Source organism: Pipistrellus kuhlii, unplaced genomic scaffold (assembly GCF_014108245.1).
Source record: "Pipistrellus kuhlii isolate mPipKuh1 unplaced genomic scaffold, mPipKuh1.p scaffold_m20_p_3, whole genome shotgun sequence".
NCBI classification, from domain to species: Eukaryota; Metazoa; Chordata; class Mammalia; order Chiroptera; family Vespertilionidae; genus Pipistrellus; species Pipistrellus kuhlii.
This window is the reverse complement of record NW_023425529.1, coordinates 92,765,165-92,769,831: the sequence shown is the minus strand read 5'-3', so window position 1 is coordinate 92,769,831 and position 4,667 is coordinate 92,765,165. Positions and strand designations below refer to the sequence as shown.

The window sequence follows — 4,667 nt, the reverse complement described above, 5'->3', positions numbered from 1 at the left end:
AGATGTGCCCGCAACCAAGGTACATACCCTTGACCGGAATCGAACCTGGGACCTTTCAGTCCCCAAGCCGATGCTCTATCCATTGAGCCAAACCGGTTTCAGCTCCAGCCAGCTCTTTTACACCTCTGCATTCCTACCAGTTTCTATGCAGTCTCCACTTTCCATCCTTGGTTATCAGGGTTTTCTCCAGCTAGTCTTCAATTGATTATTTAGGAAGGTTTCTTTGTATTTTAGTTATAATGCCAGTTTGGTCCTGGGAGCATAACTGTGTAGCATCCACTTACTCTGCTGCCATTTTTAAAAAATACATTTTATTGATTTTTTACAGAGCGTAAGAGAGAGGGATAGAGAGTTAGAAACATTGATGAGAGAGAATCATCGATGAGCTGCCTCTTGCACACCCCCTACTGGGGATGTGTCTGCAACCAAGGTACATGCCCTTGACCAGAATCGAACCTGGGACCTTTCAGTCTGCAGGCTGATGCTCTATCCGATTTTGGCTCTGCTGCCATTTTTAATTTCCTATTTTTCTTTAATTTCTAATATAGTAAGTATCGATAGATACAATTCTTTTCCACAGCCTCCATACACACAAAGTTCTTTGGAATCCTTATTTATTTATTCATTCATTCATTCATTCATTTATTCATTTATTCATTTATTTTAAATGTAGAGTGCTAAAAATTTTCAGGAATGACTTTATTTTTTCAGTTAACATAACCAACATATGATACAGTATATTAAGTCATAAAGTACAAATCCACAGAAAGTAATACCTTCACTAAGTTATGAAACTTTGGCAAACCAGTACAGTACTATTTAATAGAATAAAGATGTAGTTATATATTACTTGAGTAATAATTTTAACTACAAAAATGTCATTTAAGTACCAAATTAAAGCACTTTGATTTTTAATGGTGGTTTATAGCAGCGCAAGTTATTTTATACAACTTTATATATTTTAAAACTATATAATTTCTCCTTTGAAAGTGAGTTCCCTCTTGAAGTTTCCCACAGCAGAGCAATGGTCTATTTGGAGATGGCTCTGCTTTGTCCATAGCCATGTAGAGTTCCAATGCATGAAAAGCTTTAAAATTCAACCTGAGACTTAATATGCCAGCACCAATTTCCATTTACTTTAAAAAATGGTTAAATTCTCACATAAATATGGAATCTTCAAAACCAGAGTCATTTCAAACAATACAATAATTTCAGATGCTCCCTTTTATTTAGAAACACTGTACCTTGTTGTTTTGATCAAGTCACATGTCCTTTCTTCATCCTATTAAAAAACATTTTACCTAAAATATAGTTGTATTTTTTAAGATAACAATAAATATAATGCCAGCTAGTAGAGATCTGGGGGGGCTAGATGTTGTATACCAACTTTCATCATTTCCATACAAATGCTGCTGCTGCCATTGACATCTTTATGCTTCCTCTTGCTGAAGTGTTCAATTCTTCAACCTCAACATTTAATTTATGTATTACTACCCATTCCATTGCTTCTCAGCCTTTACTAGCGTTTGAAGATATCATGCTCACCATCAGCCCTTCCAGGTAATTACTGAGGCTGACTCCTTTGACAGTGATGATGGCCCCTTGAGTCAAAACAGTCTTTCTGGGTCCAGAGGATGTGGTTTATATATAAGTCTCTCATCTACTGAAACCATATTTGTAAATGAAATATTAGTGGATTTAAGTTCCATTGTTTTCTCTACAGGATGTTCTGGCACATATGTTTTGGATCTTGCCACACCAAGAAGAGATTTTACAATGGAAGGTAGTCCCCACTCTGTGCTGAGCAGCCTATGGCTGTGCAACTTTCTAGAAGGATCTACATGTCGCTTCAATACAAACACACTTGGTTTCATATGGTTTGGATATTTCTGCATTGTAGCTGTTGTAACAGTTTCCTATGGGTGGTCAAGGACATTCTCCAAAATCCAAATCTTCAAGGTGCCAGTGGCTTGTGTATATCTTGACAGCTCAAAGAAACAAAGAGCCCTCAATTATTTTTAAGAGTATAAAGGACTCTTCAATTCAAAAACTATGAGACCCACTGGACTAGAATAAGTTATTATCCCAAGGTTTCAAAACCCTACAGCAGCGTTTTTCAACCGCTGTTGCCTGGTGTGCCGCAGGTGCAGACAAGACAAGAATTTTATAATTTTTCACTATTTTGTTTACTTAATATTTCATAATAAAGTAATTATAAAATACTTTCTTTGTGTTTATTTGATTCCTATTCAAGAGAATTACTTTATATATAGTCAATATAGGCACAGAGTTAAATTTTTTAACATTTTCTAATGGTGGTGTGCCTCGTGATTTTTTTCATGAAACAAGAGTGCCTTTGCCCAAAAAAGGTTGAAAAACACTGCCCTACAGGACAGGGACAGTCCACGCAAGTGGTTCTGCACATTTGAAGCCCTGGAATGTCCATCAGTTTCTATTTCGAAGGCCCATCATCTACAGCTTTGCTCATGTTTTGCCCATGTGAAACATTATGTGCCCCTCCAGATCTTTCCTCAAACTGTCTCTGATGCCCTTATAGACCAAAATTAATTCTAGACTGTAATTAATAATAAAAAGAATTTATTTGAGCAAAAAGAGTTGCAATGCAGAAATATCCAAACAAAGAAAGTGAAGCTTATACAGACAAAAGCTAGCACCTAAGTATTTATTCCAACACATTTATAGCAATATATTTTTTAAATGACCTGTCCAATGATATGAGATAATTAAAAATATTATGGTCTAACTCTATGCCATATTTACTTTCCATGAATCTTTAGAAATACTATTTTCCAAGAGTTTTTCCCTTTTCATATTTTTTTCTTTATTGATTAAAGATATGTGTACTTATCGCTCATTTGCCCCATCCCCTTATGCCCTCCCCCTCCGGTGTCTGTGTCCATTGGTTATGCTTATATGCATGCGTACAAGTCCTTTGGTTGATCTCTTACCCCCCACCCCACCCTCCCCTGCCTTCCCTCTGAGGTTTGGCGGTCTGTTAGATGCTTCTCTGTCTCTGAAACTGTTTTTGTTCATCAATTTAAGTTGCTCATTATATTCCGCAAATGAGTGAGATCATGTGATATTTATCTTTCTCTGAGTAGCTTATTTCACTTAGCATAATGCTCTTCAGGTCCATCCATGCTGTTGCAAATGGTAAAAATTCCTTTTTTTTTTTTTTTTTTACTACAGTGTAGTATTCCATTGTGTAGATGTACCACAGTTTTTTAATCCACTCATTTGCTGATGAGCAGTAAGGCTGCTTCAAAATTCTAGCTATGGTAAATCGTGCTGCTATGAACATAGGGTTGCATATATTCTTTCTGTTTGATGTTTCTAGTTTCTTGCGATATACTCCTAAGAGTGGAATTACTGGGTCAAATGTGAGTTCCATTTTTAGTGTTTTTAGGAAATGCCATACTGTTCTCCACAGTGGCTGCATCAGTCTGCATTCCCACAAGCAATGCACAAGGGTTCCTTTTTCTCTGCATCCTTGCCAGCACTTGTCATTTGTTGATTTGTTGATAATAGCCATTCTAACAAGTGTAAGATGGTATCTAATTGTCATTTTGATATGCATCTCTGGGAATGATTAGTGACTTTGAGAATGTTTTCATATGTCTCTTGGCCTTCCTTATGTCCTCTTTCGAAAAGTGTCTGTTTAGGTCTTTTGCCTATTTGCTGATATGATTGTATATCTTCCTTTTGTTAAGTTGTATGAGTTCCCTGTAAATGTTGGAGATTAAACCCTTATCAGGCCCTAACCATTTGGCTCAGTGGATAGAGCATCTGCCTGCTGACTGAAGGGTCCCAGGTTCAATTCTGATCAAGGACATGTACCTTAGTCACAGGTACAACCCCAGTAGTGGGGTGCAGGAGGCTACTGATCAATGTTTCTATCTCTCTATCCCTCTCCCTTCCGCTCTGTAAAAAAAACGAAACAAAACAATAAAAGATATTAAAACAAACAAAATACCCTTATTGGTGATAACATTGGCAAATACATTCTCCCATGCAGTGAGCTTTCTTGTTTTGTAGTTGATGGTTTCTTTTGCTGTACAGAAGCTTTTTATTTTGATGTGGTTCCATTTGTATATTTTCTCTTTAGTTTCTATTGCCCTAGGAACTGTATTGGTGATGATATTGCTTTGACATGTGTCTGAGATTTTGCTGCCTTTGGATTCCTCTAATATTTTTATGGTTTTCAATCTTATGTTTAAGTCCTTTATTTATTTTTAGTTTACTTTTGAGTATGTTGTAAGTTGGTCTATTTCTTTTCTTTTTTCTTTTCTTTTCTTTTTTTTTTTGCATGTACCTGTCAAATTTTCCCAACACCATTAATTGAAGAGACTGTCTTGACTCCATTGTATGCTCTTGCCTCCTTTGTCAAATATAATTGAGCATAGTGGTTTGGGTTGATTTCTGGGTTCTCTATTCTATTCCATTGGTCTATATATCTGTTCTTGTGCCAGAACCAGGAAGTTCTGAGGACAGTGGTTTTATAATACAGCTTTATATCTGGTATCAAGATCCCTCCTACTTTGTTCTTCTTTCTCAGAATTGCTGCAGATATTCAGGGTCTTTTTTCTTCCAGATAAATTTTTGAAAAGTTCATTTCAGGTCTGTGAAATATGCCATTGGTATTTTAA

The 4,667-nt window shown here is 36.3% G+C and overlaps 1 pseudogene; it reads right to left on the bottom strand.

Annotated features, from left to right (window-relative positions):
- Nucleotides 1-670: 670 nt before the first annotated feature.
- Nucleotides 671-1,910, bottom strand: LOC118728309 (annotated as a pseudogene).
- Between the last annotated feature and the right edge of the window lie 2,757 nt (nucleotides 1,911-4,667).